General features: G+C 51.1%; 1 protein-coding gene across 7 annotated transcripts in view; it reads right to left on the bottom strand.

Annotated features, from left to right (window-relative positions):
* MEF2A (myocyte enhancer factor 2A) overlaps window positions 1-14744 on the bottom strand; it is a 184221-nt gene extending 169477 nt beyond the window's left edge. For 4 of the 7 annotated variants that reach the window (XM_075345992.1, XM_075345995.1, XM_075346000.1 and 1 more), the window contains exon 1: window positions 14314-14743. The gene's annotated coding sequence lies outside the window, so the exon portion shown is untranslated. Of the gene's footprint in view, window positions 1-14313 lie in introns of all 7 variants that reach the window. The other 3 variants (XM_075345998.1, XM_075345993.1, XM_075345999.1) reach the window with 3 other exon arrangements.
* Window positions 14745-18042: the final 3298 nt, after the last annotated feature.

Below are 18042 nucleotides of genomic sequence, written 5' to 3'. Positions count from 1 at the left end.
AGTCTCAGGGTGGGATGAAATAGTGAGTGTATATATCACTGCTAAATTAGCCACAGTGGATCTACCCACATACACAACCCACACAGTAGCATATATCAATACTGGAATGTCAGCTTACCCCTGAGGAGCCTCAGCAGCCCAGATGCACGTTTTGCCTATAGTGGTTTTCTCAAGGGAATGTACACTATAGGCGAAACGCACGTTGGAGCTGACGGTGCTCCTCAGCGGTAAGCTGACATTCCAGAATTGGTATATCCTACTGTGTGAGTTGCTTATGTGGGTAGATCCACTGTGGCTAATTTAGTGGTGATATAAGATTATAAACACACACACACACACACACACACACACAATTTCATCCCACCCGGAGACTGATGTTATGTAGTTAGCGATTCTTCTTTTGAATGTACTTGGGGTTCCTCCCCTACTAGTGGGATTTATGTCTATAACTTTCCTCCTATATTTGGACCTTTGTACTGTTATTTGATATGCGATTTTAACAATTATTTTTCAATAAATTATATATTTAAGTGGATGTGTTACTCCATTTTTTTGGTTTGACTAATACTGATAGAGAATGTAGATTGTGAGCTCCAATGGGGACAGTGATGATCAGAGCTATAAAGCGCTGTGGAATAAGTAGCGCTATATAACCTTTTACCCTTTCAATGTGTTAAAAATCTGTGCTGTTTTTTTCTTATGGTTTTCAGAGTGTAAAAGAGTTGTTCTGATTTTGCACAATTCTGCAATGTGAGGAGGGCCGGGCTGGTGACGTCACATCTATTGACGGGTGCATTTTCGGCGGGTATCAAGCACCAGCTCTACTAGACACTAATAGGACCAACTGATGGAAGGCAAATAAAAATAAACTTTAAGACGCTCTCTTATCAAAACAGAATGCAATGCGCTGGAATGCAAAGTCTAAAAACATCCCGCATCATCTGGTGCTGACTGAAGGGCAACCCCGGGAATATGACGGCCAGAAATAGTCCTTCATAGTACAGTGAGCAGATCTATTTGGGTGTTTATTTTGAATGGCTGCTATATTTTACTCATTCATTGGATACTATATCTGCTACGGTAAAACTATAAACAGCATCCAGTTTAGAAAAAAAAAAAAAAATTCCTATAGGATGCGTGCCAGCCCTTCTAATCTGAGGCGGGCCCCTGGCAGAGCCGTCTATTTACTGAACACACACGTGCCACTGGGGCTACAAATAAAGGGTGGAAAAAACACTTAACCCAGTGGCTCCTCTGCTAACACGCTACGGGAGCCAAGCAAATAGGATATATACACACGGCAGGGACTATATATACACGGCAGGGACTATGTTCACATCTATCTCTTACTTTTTATTATCTGTTCCAGTCTTTCTAACAGATTACAATCTAAGATAGACGCTGCATGTCTAGAAAGCAGAAGAATAACTGCAGCGGTGCGGGATTATAGGTATTTCTTTGCTTTACATCTATATGCTACACAAGAGAAGTCACAAAACCTTATTTGGAATTTGAGCTTTTGAGGAGGGGGCAGAAGGGGGGGGGGGGGGTTAAAGTGGAATCTGTATGATAGAATGGAAAACAGAAAGAAAAAACACAACGTACGTTACATAGATTGTCATTTCCCAGAGTCTGAGCCCCATTCTAAACCCAATCTAGAAGTGTGCACTCCAACGAGCCACAACTGCTAGACGGGCAGCACTAATGACATAACGGCAGTCCGAAAATCCAGCCTCGGGCATTTTCCACTGAAAGATATCCTCCGTAGTAGGTGAAAGATCTCGTGAAATCTCATTCACAAAACAGATACTGGAAGGGCTCGCTAAGGCTAGTTTCACACTTGCGTTTTTTTCCTTCAGTCGCAATACGCCTTTTTGGAAAACAGCGGAATCCGTTAACGGATTCCGCTGCTTCCCATAGACTTGTATGGACGACGCATTGCGACGGGTGGTCTTGCGTTGCATCTGCCGGGCGGAAAGAACGCAGCATGTAGCGTTTTTCTGCGCTTCCCAGAGCGTCAAAAAAAAACGCACTGTGCTGGATTCTGTCGGCGTCCGTCATTTTTATAATGGAAGCCTATGGTGGTGGAATCCGTCGGAATTCCTGTGACGCATCCGTTTTTACACAACTGCGCATGCTCAGTTGAGTAATTGTTGAAGAAAAAAAAAAAAGCTACAACGGATTCCGTTGTTTTACAGGGTCAGTCAGATTAGTCGTGCCACTGTATGCAACGCATCCGTCACATCTGTCACACAACACGACGGATGCCACACAACGCAAGTGTGAAACTAGCCTAACGTCCGATGTCCTCGTACAAGTGATATCCATGGGTTTCATGGATAACATTTGTACATGTTAGGCTATGTTCACACATAGCATTTTTGCCTTGATTTTATGCAAATCTATGCTAATAAAATAATGCTAATAAAATGCTGATATAAAATATATATATATATATACACACACACACACACACACACACACACACACACACTCACACACACATATTATATATGTATATGCACACACACACACACACACACACACACACACACACACACACACACACGAGAAAAGAAAAAAATATTTTATATGTTTTTTTTTATGCATATCCAATTAACTAAAGAGTTTTTTATATCGTGGATCTGGACATCCGCACATTTTTTTTTCCTGATTGTTTTGTCAACCTCCTGCATTTTCGCAGCGGTTTTAAAAGCATGAGCATGTCAATTGTTTGCAGCCTCTTTGCAATGGTTTTGCATTGAAACAACGTTGCAAAACGCCACTAAAAATTGCGACAAAAACACATTAAAACCACAGATGATTCAGAGGAGATTTCCTGCCACAAGATCAGATTTAGGTCAGGAAAAAAAAAAAAAAAAAACTGCAAAATTGCCATGTGTGAACATAGCCTTATAGTCTATAGGGCCCCTTACATGTCCAAGAAAATCGCAGAGATGTTGGCAGTGCAACCCAATGGTTCCATGAAAATAAATAATGGCAGCCGAGTGCTGTTTGATTTTCAAGGACTCTCAGGAAGGAGATGAAGAAACTTCTTTTTTTTTTCTTGTCTCCACGTTTCAGAAAAATGCATATCTGAATGAGGCCTAATACACTGAAGGTTTCCCTCATGTAAGATGGGAACCTGTCCCAAGAATATCTCTCTACATTCACAAAATACAATTAAAATTTACCACGATGGTGTGCCGCCGTGCAAACCACCATATTACATGACTTGGCACTCGCTGTATGTCACAGAGATGGGGGGAATTTTGCCTGTAAAAAATATTCATAGGACTTGAAAAATCTCTTTAAGGCTGTGTGCACACTGTTTTTATCCTGTTTTTTTTTAGTGCAGTTTTGTCACAAATCTGCAAGCAAATCCTGATGCCAATAAAGTCCATGAGAATCCTGTAGTGTGGCGCACACGTTGAGTTTTTTTCTCCTTGCAGATTTGGAGCAGAAAATAATCTGCAGCATTTTAAATCTTTCAGCTTTTTTAAAAACATTAAGAGCAATGAAAAACGCATAAAACAAACGCACATTTTCTGCATTTTTCCTGCCAAGAGATGTAGAAACTTCTGCAACCAGATATTTGTGCACTTCCCCTAAGCCTATGTGCACACATGCAATATTTGCCACAGAAAAATCTACAAATACTAGTGTGCTGGCGGGAAAAAAGCAGCATAAAATACATGAGGTTTTTTTACGTGCTTTCAATGCGTTTTCCCCACTCATCAACATGGGTAAAATCTGCAGCAAAAACGCTGAAAGAATTGACATGTAGATTTAAATCTGGAAGGAAAAAATAAGCAACGTGGTTATGGCACTCACAGGAATCCCATACACTATAGGGTCTAGGAAATCCTTCAGGTTTTGTGACAAATCTGTGCAGGAAAGAAAAAACAAAAAACGACAAAAGCAGAAATGTATTAAGGCCTGATATAGAGACTGTGCACAAATGTTTTGTTTACGAAATTGTCACAAGTGCAACATAACCCAAAGGGAACGTCCATATGGGACATAGTCATTATGGATTTTTAACAGTGAATCTACAGGAAAAAAAAAAAACAAAAAAAAAAAAAAACGATGGATTGAGATAGCTTGCAGTCCTCCTACAAAATAACAAACTTGTCCCCCAAAAAAAAAAAAACAATCCGTCATATGGCTGTGTTAACAAAAAAAAAAAAAAAAAAAGGTTATGGCTCTTGAAAAGAAGGGGGAAGGAAAAAAATAAAATAAACCTAAAACAAACAAAAAAAAAAAAAACACAAAAAGGTGAAGATTAGTTGTGGCAGTTAGGATTTAAAGGGGACATAGTTAATTTTAAAGTTGATTTTAATCAATAGATCTTAGAATAATAATAAGTTCCACAATTGGATTTGTTTAACCAAAATGTTCCTGTGCTGAGATAATCTTATATATGTGTCCTTGCTGTGTAATGGCTGTGTCTGACCATACAGAGAAATGGTCTGATCATAACACAGCTCCTAGGTAGAGATGAGCGAACCCGAGGTTCGGTGTTCGTACTGAACACAGACTTTTTACACAAGAAAAGAAAAAAAAAAAAAAAAAAAAAAAAAACAGTTCAGATTCAGAGTTCAGGTGCTTTACATATGCTGACCACTCATGTGAGCATCGCTGTGCTCAGTCGGGTACGCTCGGTGCTCGGCCCAGTGCGAGCCGCTGGCAGAGTTTGATCAGCTCGCACTCGGAGTAACAACAGCATGATCAGATGTAGTGTGCATCCTCAGAAAGAAAAAAATAAATAAATGAACACCCCCCCCCCAAAGTCTTCTGTTTCTGGCTGGCTGAATGTGGGCGGAAACCTGAACTGCTCAATTAGTGACTTCCGTGGGGGTTCAGGTCAAGTCTGGGTCCCAACCCGAACTTTAGCTAACACCAGGCTGCACCAGCCGAACTGAACTTCAATGGGTTCGCTCATCTCTTCTCCTGGGCAGGGGAGGACACAAAAGTATAACGACATTCCAGTGCTGATTCTTTTTGTGAGGTAAAACATTCCCCTGCTTGTTTTTTTTAAAAAAAATGTTTTACCTCAAAGAAATAATTATTTGTGATCCCAGAGCATGTCCCTGTACAGTCAGACACGGCCATTACACAGTACACAGCAGAGGCCATTTATAAGATTCAGCACAGGAACATTTTTATTAACCACATCCATTTGTGAAACTTATTGTTATTCCAAGAACTATTGATTAAAATGAAGTCTGTTCATGGGAAACCCCCTTTAAAGATAGTAGCTGTGATTTAAAAACAATCGCATTACTTCTCAGTGCGGTTGCAGTAAAACCTTTCATTTTCAGGAAAAAGGCTAGAACCACAAAGGCATGTATCCACGACAGTGGGTGGGCACAGACACAGATTGTGGGAGTGATTAGACATGACGCTGTTTCGCCGGTGGCTTAGTGGGCTTGTAATATATGTTGACATGTATCTTACTGTAGACGACACAAACATATCCTGCAATAAACACAATGCACCAATCCTGATGTGTAAATGCAACACTGCAGTGACTGGTGGAGGATGCTGGGAACGCCAAATCAGCAGAAGATGTAGGCTAAAGGGGCTGTTCGGTCTCAAAACAAGAGTCTGAAGTCACTAAATTACTGTGGACTGATGTGCAGTGTGCCACGATTCTCCTGTATTCTCCCTGTGGATGGGTGATCACATGCATGCCATTTTCATACTTGCGGTCAAGGACAGACTAGACTTCTGTGCTTCTACCAGTTCTCATCTAGAAGACTAGTAGGCATGTGATCAAGATTTTACACATAAAATGAGTCTTCACCAACAGCAATAATCCAACAGTGTCATTTATTTCATCCTAGCTCCGTTACATCCGTACATCTCTCCGCTTCCGGCTAGATCATGTGATCTCCAGTCTGACTACTGGCATAGTACAGGATCCCCTGTATACAACGGCATTCAGACTGACAGGATGCAAACAATCAGCCATCACATCCCTACTTGCAACTCTCATACCCCCGAGATAAAGGAGAATGGGTTCAAATCTAAGTGCACCCCTACTGGAAGGACCAGGTACTATATTGGGAAAGTGCCTGCACAGACTGGCTGCCTGACACTCCACAGTACGGTACTACATGTTCTGTATGGGTCATTACCTGCCAGGAGATGGCGCTCTTCTTCACATCAGATGAGCAAGACAAAACAATCACTGATGCCGGGAAGACCAGCCACAAAACACTGCCGGCACCCAGCAAAGGCGCTCAACACAGTGAAATCCTAGGTGCATTGCCCTCTGGGAAGAATGCAAGTCAAAAAGGTCCATGGAGCCTCTGTTAGGAGTCTCAACACAGACAATAGCCAGATGAGGACAGATACGTTTATTTTTTGGTACACTGTGTAATGTACGGGATCTACGAGAAGTCTTGTAGAAGTTGTATGTATTGAACCTTTCTGTGAAGGCTGGCTTTACCTGTATCAGTTATATACTTACTCTCCTTTATTCTTCCTTGTTTTACGATTTTGGGGTAACCTCACTAGTTTTCCATAGTTATTTTCTCATATTAATTACAATCTTTGATGTTATAATAGTCATCCAGAGGACAATTAATAATTAGGGACCACCGTGATATGTATACAGCACATGTGGTTGCCTTGATAATATACCAAAACTACTGGGTGTCATGTAGGCTAAAGCCGTGAGATACAGGGGTACATAGTAGTCAGTGATTGCCTTACTTTTTCATTGTCAGAACTGAATGAGTATTAAATAGTTGTAAATCTATCACAAAATTATCATTCATCCCTGCCAGTGCGTTTCTAATGCCATACCTATTGCTATCAAAGCAGTAAATCAGGCTGTGTTCAGACCGGCATCATGGATCTATTGCAACACAGCATAACCACCATATGGCTTTAAAATGTGGCCACATTGCTTATTTTACAGCATTTTATTAGTTAAAAAAAACACAGACATGTAGCCAAATTTTAGATATGTAGCAACATATTATAAAGTCTATACCCAAAAGGGGGAGATTTAGTCAAACTGGTGTAAAGAAAAGCTAAGGCAGTTGCCCATAGCAACTAATCAGATTGAAGTTTTGACATTTCACAGAGTCCTTAGGAAATAAAGCCCCCAAACTCAATAGAAATGATAGGCCAATAGCCATCTATCCTGATTCCCCCATATACAGTAGTGCAAATGTGTTCTCTATGAGAGACCTGCAGGCTTAAATCTCAAACAAAAGCATTGGCAGTCTGAAATCTAACACGCCGCATCATTATGCGCCCAACATCTGTGCAGCAGTGTCCGAGACCCCCATACACAGACTGTCGGCTGAATTTGCTGAATCTGTCATGCGCCAACGTAATGCATGTACTCCATTCCAGGCCCGAGCATATTTCTTGTACCATTTATAGCACTTTCGTGGCCAAAATTACAACTCAAAAAAAAAATAAATTAAAAATAAGTCACAAACCCTCTTGTCAGACATTCAGAACAAGCTCACTGACGGATTCTCAGTTAACTCATTCTGCAGCCAGCTACAGGTAATGCGGCCCAGAAGCAGGCAAGAAGAAGGCAAGCGGTGCAACATTTGGAATGAGAATCAAATGCAAAAATGATATCAGCTCAAAATACATAAATTTAATGATGAAAAGAGAACTACGGTATCTCCAGAGGTGGACAACACATTTAACGGAGTTTCCTTTTAGGCTGCTTTCACACTACGTTTTTTTTTTTTTTTAACATGCATCATGAACGTTTTTTTGCTGTAAAAGCGGATCCTGCTTTTACACAAAAAAAAAACAAAACGCATGCAAACGCATGTGTTATTTTGCAGGATCCTGTCACTTTAAGTTTATGGGCGGACATTGGAGTCATGTGATCGGGAGTCAGTGAAACTGAACGTGATAGACTGGGAGCCGGCATCTGACAGCTGCGGAGGCTAGTAACCAAGGTAAACATCGGGTAACTTGCTTGGATACCCGATATTTACCTTGGTTACGAGCATCCGCAGCCGCTAGGGGCCGGGCTGCCTGCTCCCTGCACACTTAACCAACGTAAACATCGGGTAACTAAGAGAAGTGCTTTGCTTGGTTACCAGATATTTACCTTGGTTATGAGTGTCCGCAGCTCTCAGGCGGGGGAGGCAGAGAGGAGAGGGCGGGCGAGGCAGAGAGGAGAGGGCGGGCGAGGCAGAGAGGAGAGGGCGGGCGAGGCAGAGAGGAGAGGGCGGGCGAGGCAGAGAGGAGAGGGCGGGCGAGGCAGAGAGGAGAGGGCGGGCGAGGCAGAGAGGAGAGGGCGGGCGAGGCAGAGAGGAGAGGGCGGGCGAGGCAGAGAGGAGAGGGCGAGCGAGGCAGAGAGGAGAAGGCGAGCGAGGCAGAGAGGAGAGGGCGAGCGAGGCAGAGAGGAGAGGGCGAGCGAGGCAGAGAGGAGAGGGCGAGCGAGGCAGAGAGGAGAGGGCGAGCGAGGCAGAGAGGAGAGGGCGAGCGAGGCAGAGAGGAGAGGGCGAGCGAGGCAGAGAGGAGAGGGCGAGCGAGGCAGAGAGGAGAGGGCGAGCGAGGCAGAGAGGAGAGGGCGAGCGAGGCAGAGAGGAGAGGGCGAGCGAGGCAGAGAGGAGAGGGCGAGCGAGGCAGAGAGGAGAGGGCGAGCGAGGCAGAGAGGGAGGGCGAGCGAGGCAGAGAGGGAGGGCGAGCGAGGCAGAGAGGGAGGGCGAGCGAGGCAGAGAGGGAGGGCGAGCAAGGCAGAGAGGGAGGGGGAGCGAGGCAGAGAGGGAGGGGGAGCGAGGCAGAGAGGGAGGGGGAGCGAGGCAGAGAGGGAGGGGAGCGAGGCAGAGAGGGAGGGGGAGCGAGGCAGAGAGGGAGGGGGAGCGAGGCAGAGAGGGAGGGGGAGCGAGGCAGAGAGGGAGGGGGAGCGAGGCAGAGAGGGAGGGGGAGCGAGGCAGAGAGGGAGGGGGAGCGAGGCAGAGAGGGAGGGGGAGCGAGGCAGAGAGGGAGGGGGAGCGAGGCAGAGAGGGAGGGGGAGCGAGGCAGAGAGGGAGAGAGGCAGAGAGGGAGGGGGAGAGAGGCAGAGAGGGAGGGGGAGAGAGGCAGAGAGGGAGGGGGAGAGAGGCAGAGAGGGAGGGGGAGAGAGGCAGGGGGAGAGAGAGGCAGAGAGGGAGGGGGAGAAAGGCAGAGAGGGAGGGGGAGAGAGGCAGAGAGGGAGGGGGAGAGAGGCAGAGAGGGAGGGGGAGAGAGGCAGAGAGGGAGGGGGAGAGAGGCAGAGAGGGAGGGGGAGAGAGGCAGAGAGGGAGGGGGAGAGAGGCAGAGAGGGAGGGGGAGAGAGGCAGAGAGGGAGGGGGAGAGAGGCAGAGAGGGAGGGGGAGAGAGGCAGAGAGGGAGGGGGAGAGAGGCAGAGAGGGAGGGGGAGAGAGGCAGAGAGGGAGGGGGGAGTGAGGCAGAGAGGGAGGGGGGAGAGAGAGGGACTGATCACCCGAGGCTGGTTTCTGTGCATAGTAGAGCAAGCAGGATCCTGTCTATCAGCATGCCAGTGTTCACATGCGTTTGCATGCAGTATAGTCAGGATCCAGCAATTTGCAGTATTTGGACGCAGCTCAAAAACGCTACAAGTAGCGTTTTTGAAAAATGTTAAAAAACTGCAAGTCGCTGGATCCTCACTATAACGCACGCAAACGCAGGTGAACGCATGTTGACGCGAGTCCATTGCAAATGCATTGAAATGAAAACGCATTTGCACTGGATCCGTTTTTGCGTTAAAAAACGTTCAGGACGCATGTTAAAAAAACGTAGTGTGAAAGCCGCCTAAGAAGCATTTTAAAAGTAAATATTTCTATAATTGATTCCTAAAAAATTAAAAGTCTAAGCAAAAAAAGATTATAGAAGAACTCTCACATCACACAAGTCCTTTTTTCATCAGGAATATATTCCGTTTAATGGTGTATCTGCTCTGTATACATACCGCACATTATTTTTCAGCATTTCTCATTTGTCAATGTATAGTGCAAATCATTTACAATTCGTTGAGAAATAGTGGAATATTTTTATAGTGATGACTCAAAGTGGAGACATTAGAAAACCATAACATTTTTACTATCCGATTACCTTTCCCAAACCACGTGGAGCAGACTACTAAGAGGACACCATAGGGTTAACCCACCAGCGTCATAATGGAAGCTTCTTCATTTGAGCCCAGCTATTAAATCTGTTTATCAAATGTGTTTACCCGCCACCGTCCCCAAAGACGTGAGTGTAGTAGTGATGGAGAGGAGAACATCTGGGTGCACCTCTAGGTGACTGCACAGGGTAGCACTGGGAGCACAGTCACCCAATTAAACAGTTTGTTTGGCGGTCACATTATTAATGAGACTGAATACCGCCGCGACGAGACAGATGCTGCAAGAACAAATGTCAGCCTGTATTAACTCTCTGCTATCTACAATAACCAGGGCTAGTGTAGCATGAACATCTTTTTTGACTTTTAGATTTTTTGCGCCAGATTTCTTGACCCACAATTTAGATGATTCTCGATACTTCCCAAAACCCCTCTTGGTATAAGAGACATGTATGAAGCTATAGGAAACGGCTCACGTCATGTTATCTGCCTGTGTTCACTGCCAAGCTCCTGAGATATACACAAAGGGAAGGGTTCTGTTAGCTCAATGGAAGACGATAGTGTCGTGATAGCCTCCATCAGGCCAATATACATGGGAATATTACAATGACGGTAATGCCTGCTTTACACGAGACGACAGATCGTGAAATCGCACAATCGATCGTACCCACCCCCGTCGTTTGTGCATCACGGGCAAATCGCTGCCCGTGTCACACAAAGTTGTCCAACCCCCGTCACACGCACTGACCTGCTGAGCGACCTCGCTGTGGGCGGCGAACATCCTCTTCCTGAAGGGGGTGGGACGTTCGGCGTCACAGCGACGTCAAATAGCCGCCGGCCAATAGAAGCGGAGATGAGCGGGACATAAACATCCCGCCCACCTAATTCCTTCCACATAGCTGGCGGGTGCCACGGGATGCAGGTAAGCTGTGTTCATTATTCCCGGGGTGTCACACGGCGCAATGTCCATCCGAGGAAACCCAACGCGAAATGCGCGTCGGGGCCCCTGGACAGCACTTACCAGCTGGATTTACATTATGGATGAGCACAATTGTTTCTATTTACTATCGCTTATTTCCGGTTGTAGCATGCCCCTAGAGGCTAAGCGTGCAATCTACTTCTGATATGCATATGCCTATGCCCACGTGTGTGGGAGTGAGCCTGTAATAAGGTATATACTTCCTATTTACTAGGTACTGATCTGGGATCTCCTCCTACATTTGTGACACGGCACGTGGTTATTGGACCATACTTGTTTTAGTCGGCTGAGGCAAGTTTTGGCTGACTGTGTTACTGAATATGAATGTTACTGTGCTTTTGGTCACGAGTGTGGTAGTGAGAACCTTGTATTAGTTATTTATTACTTTTTCCAGGCACTTATGAGGTCCCCTCGACATTCGGGGCATGGCATGATTACATTAAGAATACATTTTTTTGTCTGCCTAAACACCTCCTGTTAGGTGCATGCTACTACTTTGGAATTGTACACCTGGACCTTCCCTTTCCGCGGTAACTGCTGTCCTCCTTTCTTGCACTTTATCTCCCCCTGTTACAATGTTTGTCTATTTTATGAATATTTAATATTTAATATTTAATAAAGATTGTACTTTTTATATTCAAAAAACTGGAACATGACTCGGTTTTCCTTGATTTGCTAAGAAAATACATATAAAAATTGAGATACCTAGCATATTTACATATTTTTTATATGCTTAGTATCTCAATTTTTATATGCATTTTCTTAACAGTAATGCATGTTCATATTCCTATACTCATTGTTAACATATCTTAGCATTTCAGAGTGCAACTGTCTCTTTGTTATAATATAATATATGTCATGCTCAGTATGCACCTGTTCACACTTCTGTTTTAGGAAGGGCCATCAGTCTTTTTACTTATATATGTCAAACAGAGGCCAATACCGGGTAGTAATCAGGACTTAATAAGCTACTGCTATTCTGGAAACGCACAGGAGATCAGAGTATTGTACAGTAGAAATCAGGTGACATGGCGGCACATTCTCCACGTCTCGAAAGGCTCATGTATGGTCGTATAATGAACATGCAATATAAAGAAATGGACTGGCCCTTACTAGACTTTAAAGTGTCTCCAATTTCACATGGAGGCTTTTCTCATTGTTCGTACATAGTGCTTTAAAAAACAAAAAAAAATTAAAATGGCCGCGTAATCCCATTAGATGGCGTAATACCTAGACATTCTTCTAATCGGGGAGGCATTTCATGAATAAGCATGTCCATTACATGTACAACCCATTCTTATATGCAATAGCACCCCATAGAAAATAAGGCTATGCTATATACCCAACCTCCCAAACGGCCCCGATCCTGCGATCCTCACGACTTGCAATATCACAAGACCCAGAGTCCGCGGCCACTAATGGGCTGCAGAGCTCATACATCCTTCAGAGGAAGCTTAGATGTCCCAGAGGAGTGCGAGGGCCACAGCCCAATAGTGGCCGCCGATCGGCTGCAGCGCTCATAATGTCACATGAGAGGCGGGAGACCCTGTGCCAACATCACGGGATTGGCACCAGTGTGGGGGGGGTGAGAATATGGTAAGAAACGGTTGTCCAAAGAGTAGACCGCCCTTTAATCCTAAACAAATGGTAAATCCATAAGGACGTCAGTGACGTTTCTCATAAGATGGACTGATTTTCATCAGTGTTTTAGATCCGATTTTAATCAGTGTCTGGTCGGGGCTTCAGCTTTTAGGCAGCTATTTTCTCATAAGCAAAATAAAAAAAAACAAAACAAAAAAAAAAAAAATGAAAATCTTCTCCAACCCATCTCAATGGGAAAAGAACAGTACACGGATGGCCATGGTGTCAGTTCCATAGACTTCTATGGGTAATTTTAATCAGTGACTTGGATCAAAAAACAGACGTGACAGGGATTTTTTTTGTGGCTACGTAGTCTAAAAAACATACACGGACATGTGGACAGCGCCATAGAATATAATGGGCATGTGTTATCCGTTAAAAACCAAGATCTGTGACTGACGGACGTCTGAACGAGGCCTGTGACAGGAGCAAACAGACGACCCTTCTCCATAAATCCGACCTCCATCACACTGCCCACATCCCAGCCAAAATCTATAAAGGCAAGAAGCAAGAAACTTCTCACAAATCTTTGTGCGTGGCAACACTACCATCTTTTGTTTCCTCTTTAGGACAACTCCTGAATGTTTTTAAAAGAATAAATTACCAGGAATGGACACGATGTGTGAATCAGACATGATCACAGCTAATAGTGATGACAATGGGACGTCAGCCACTACTCGGATGACAGCTCCATGTCCTGGGTGGACACAATCCTGCGGATTTTCCCCACACTCCAGAAGTTGGTCAATAACAACTGACAGGTTTCACAACAGCATCCAAAAATTACATTACTGAGATGTAGGGTACAAACTGTGGCCATTGGGGGTGTGAGATTGACAGGGAATGACCACACGGACCCCGGGCACACAGCGGGTGACGAGGCGGACCCCGGGCACACAGCGGGTGACGAGGCGGACCCCGGGCACACAGCGGGTGACGAGGCGGACCCCGGGCACACAGCGGGTGACGAGGCGGACCCCGGGCACACAGCGGGTGACGAGGCGGACCCCGGGCACACAGCGGGTGACGAGGCGGACCCCGGGCACACAGCGGGTGACGAGGCGGACCCCGGGCACATAGCGACCATAGAGGATGACGACGCGGACCCCGGCCACACAGCGACCATAGCGGGTGACGACGCGGACCAAGGGCACACAGCGACCATAGAGGGTGACGACGTGGACCAAGGGCACACAGCGACCATAGCGGGTGACGACGCGGACCCCGGGAACGGAGCGGACCCCGATGCCTGGTATCAGGTCTCAGACAGTAGAGCCATGCGGGCACAATGTACACTGATGAGGAATGTGGCATGGAGCGCCTCTGCACAGCACAAAGTTGTACCTCACAGTGTGGAGGAGCCAAGGACATGTAATCCAGCTGTCACAGGGACACATACTTCGATGACAGGGGGCACAGGGCGGGCACCACATATGGGCAGCAAGGAAAGTGAGGGCACAGCAAGTTCAGGGCTCCTGGATGTGAGGCTCCACTGTAACAGGTAACACCATTACTTCCCCCAGAGAGCAGACACTAGAGCACCAGGATACAACAACAAATGACAGCACATGACAGCGGCCCCACACTCCGGACTCACCAGTGTGCCCCTGCTGGAGCGGTCACCGCGCTGCAGCCTCCCTCCTGCCGGACACAGCGCTCTGCTCCGCACGCCCTCACCTGCGGCTCACGGCTCTCTGCGGACTCCTTTTCTTCTAACCTCACCACCACACCAGATAATTTCTTCTTGGTGACACTCCGCCACAGCCGCTTCACCTCCTGGAACTCGGGGGGCTGAAGAGGGCGGATCACTCCGCGCCAAAGGCCCGGTTGATGACGTCAGTGGCAGCCAGAAGCCAGAGCAGGCAGGCAGAAGGGAGATTACGTCGTCCTGTCACAGTACACGGCCCGTCGTTAGAACGGCACAGATAAACAACGCAGCCTTCACGGGACAAGGCGGGAGAGAAATGAGGTCGCTAGCCTTGACAGCTCGCACGTTGGATCCCTCTTAGCAACCGATGACGTCACCGATCCAGTCGCCTCGGGCAATTGGTTAACACAAGTGACAGGAGACAAGAGGAGGGGCGGTTGTTAAAGAGGGGAGTGATTGACGTACAGTTTAGCCAATAGGTATGCGGCAGAGGCGGAGATAAGTGAGCTTGTGGTGAATGTTGTTATCAGCTGTATGGCGAGGTGTGCGCTGGGCGTGAGCTGCCCCGGACCGGCACCCGCTGCCCCCGATAGTCACCTGCCCCCCGGACCGGCACCCGCTGCCCCCGATAGTCACCTGCCCCCCCGGACCGGCACCCGCTGCCCCCGATAGTCACCTGCCCCCCGGACCGGCACCCGCTGCCCCTTACAGTCACCTGCCCCCCGGACCGGCACCCGCTGCCCCCGATAGTCACCTGCCCCCCGGACCGGCACCCGCTGCTCCCGATAGTCACCTGCCCCCCGGACCGGCACCCGCTGCCCCCGATAGTCACCTACCCCCCGGACCGGCACCCGCTGCCCCCGATAGTCACCTGCCCCCCCGGACCGGCACCCGCTGCCCCCGATAGTCACCTGCCCCCCCGGACCGGCACCCGCTGCCCCCGATAGTCACCTGCCCCCCCGGACCGGCACCCGCTGCCCCCGATAGTCACCTGCCCCCCCGGACCGGCACCCGCTGCCCCCGATAGTCACCTGCCCCCCCGGACCGGCACCCGCTGCCCCCGATAGTCACCTGCCCCCCCCGGACCGGCACCCGCTGCTCCCGATAGTCACCTGCCCCCCCGGACCGGCACCCGCTGCTCCCGATAGTCACCTGCCCCCCCGGACCGGCACCCGCTGCCCCCGATAGTCACCTGCCCCCCCGGACCGGCACCCGCTGCTCCCGATAGTCACCTACCCCCCGGACCGGCACCCGCTGCCCCCGATAGTCACCTGCCCCCCGGACCGGCACCCGCTGCCCCCGATAGTCACCTGCCCCCCGGACCGGCACCCGCTGCTCCCGATAGTCACCTGCCCCCCGGACCGGCACCCGCTGCCCCCGATAGTCACCTGCCCCCCCGGACCGGCACCCGCTGCTCCCGATAGTCACCTACCCCCCGGACCGGCACCCGCTGCCCCCGATAGTCACCTGCCCCCCGGACCGGCACCCGCTGCTCCCGATAGTCACCTGCCCCCCCGGACCGGCACCCGCTGCCCCCGATAGTCACCTGCCCCCCGGACCGGCACCCGCTGCTCCCGATAGTCACCTGCCCCCCGGACCGGCACCCGCTGCCCCCGATAGTCACCTGCCCCCCGGACCGGCACCCGCTGCCCCCGATAGTCACCTGCCCCCCGGACCGGCACCCGCTGCCCCCGATAGTCACCTGCCCCCCGGACCGGCACCCGCTGCCCCCGATAGTCACCTGCCCCCCCGGACCGGCACCCGCTGCCCCCGATAGTCACCTGCCCCCCCCGGACCGGCACCCGCTGCTCCCGATAGTCACCTGCCCCCCCGGACCGGCACCCGCTGCTCCCGATAGTCACCTGCCCCCCCGGACCGGCACCCGCTGCCCCCGATAGTCACCTGCCCCCCCGGACCGGCACCCGCTGCTCCCGATAGTCACCTACCCCCCGGACCGGCACCCGCTGCCCCCGATAGTCACCTGCCTTGCCTCCCCGGACCGGCACCCGCTGCCCCCGATAGTCACCTGCCCCCCGGACCGGCACCCGCTGCTCCCGATAGTCACCTGCCCCCCCGGACCGGCACCCGCTGCTCCCGATAGTCACCTGCCCCCCAGACCGGCACCCGCTGCCCCCGATAGTCACCTGCCTCCCCGGATTGGCACCCGCTGCCCCTTACAGTCACCTGCCCCCCGGACCGGCACCCGCTGCCCCTGATAGTCACCTGCCTCCCCGGACCGGCACCCGCTGCCCCTTACAGTCACCTGCCCCCCGGACCGGCACCCGCTGCTCCCGATAGTCACCTGCCCCCCGGACCGGCACCCGCTGCCCCCGATAGTCACCTACCCCCCGGACCGGCACCCGCTGCTCCCGATAGTCACCTGCCCCCCGGACCGGCACCCGCTGCTCCCGATAGTCACCTGCCCCCCCGGACCGGCACCCGCTGCCCCCGATAGTCACCTGCCCCCCCGGACCGGCACCCGCTGCTCCCGATAGTCACCTGCCCCCCCGGACCGGCACCCGCTGCCCCCGATAGTCACCTGCCCCCCGGACCGGCACCCGCTGCTCCCGATAGTCACCTGCCCCCCGGACCGGCACCCGCTGCCCCCGATAGTCACCTGCCCCCCGGACCGGCACCCGCTGCCCCCGATAGTCACCTGCCCCCCGGACCGGCACCCGCTGCCCCCGATAGTCACCTGCCCCCCGGACCGGCACCCGCTGCCCCCGATAGTCACCTGCCCCCCGGACCGGCACCCGCTGCTCCCGATAGTCACCTGCCCCCCGGACCGGCACCCGCTGCCCCCGATAGTCACCTGCCCCCCGGACCGGCACCCGCTGCCCCCGATAGTCACCTGCCCCCCGGACCGGCACCCGCTGCCCCCGATAGTCACCTGCCCCCCGGACCGGCACCCGCTGCCCCTTACAGTCACCTGCCCCCCCGGACCGGCACCCGCTGCCCCTTACAGTCACCTGCCCCCCGGACCGGCACCCGCTGCCCCCGATAGTCACCTGCCCCCCGGACCGGCACCCGCTGCTCCCGATAGTCACCTGCCCCCCCGGACCGGCACCCGCTGCTCCCGATAGTCACCTGCCCCCCGGACCGGCACCCGCTGCCCCCGATAGTCACCTGCCTCCCCGGATTGGCACCCGCTGCCCCTTACAGTCACCTGCCCCCCGGACCGGCACCCGCTGCCCCTGATAGTCACCTGCCTCCCCGGACCGGCACCCGCTGCCCCTTACAGTCACCTGCCCCCCGGACCGGCACCCGCTGCCCCTGATAGTCACCTGCCCCCCTGGACCGGCACCCGCTGCCCCTGATAGTCACCTGCCCCCCCGGACCGGCACCCGCTGCCCCTGATAGTCACCTGCACCCCCGGACCGGCACCCACTGCCTCCGATAGTCACCTGCCTCCCCGGACCGGCACCCGCTGCCCCCGATAGTCACCTGCCTCCCCGGACCGGCACCTGTCTCCCCGGACCGTCACCCGCTGCCCCTGATAGTCACCTTCCCCCCCCGGACCGTCACCCGCTGCCCCTGATAGTCACTGGCCCCCCCCGGACCGTCACCCGCTGCCCCTGATAGTCACCGGCCCCCCCCGGACCGTCACCTGCTGCCCCTGATAGCCCCCCCCCCCGGACCGTCACCCGCTGCCCCTGATAGTCACCTGCCCCCCCGGAC

This window comes from Anomaloglossus baeobatrachus, chromosome 4, assembly GCF_048569485.1.
Source record: "Anomaloglossus baeobatrachus isolate aAnoBae1 chromosome 4, aAnoBae1.hap1, whole genome shotgun sequence".
NCBI classification, from domain to species: domain Eukaryota; kingdom Metazoa; phylum Chordata; class Amphibia; order Anura; family Aromobatidae; genus Anomaloglossus; species Anomaloglossus baeobatrachus.
The sequence above is the reverse complement of the archived record's forward strand: the minus strand, read 5'-3'. Positions and strand labels throughout refer to the sequence as shown.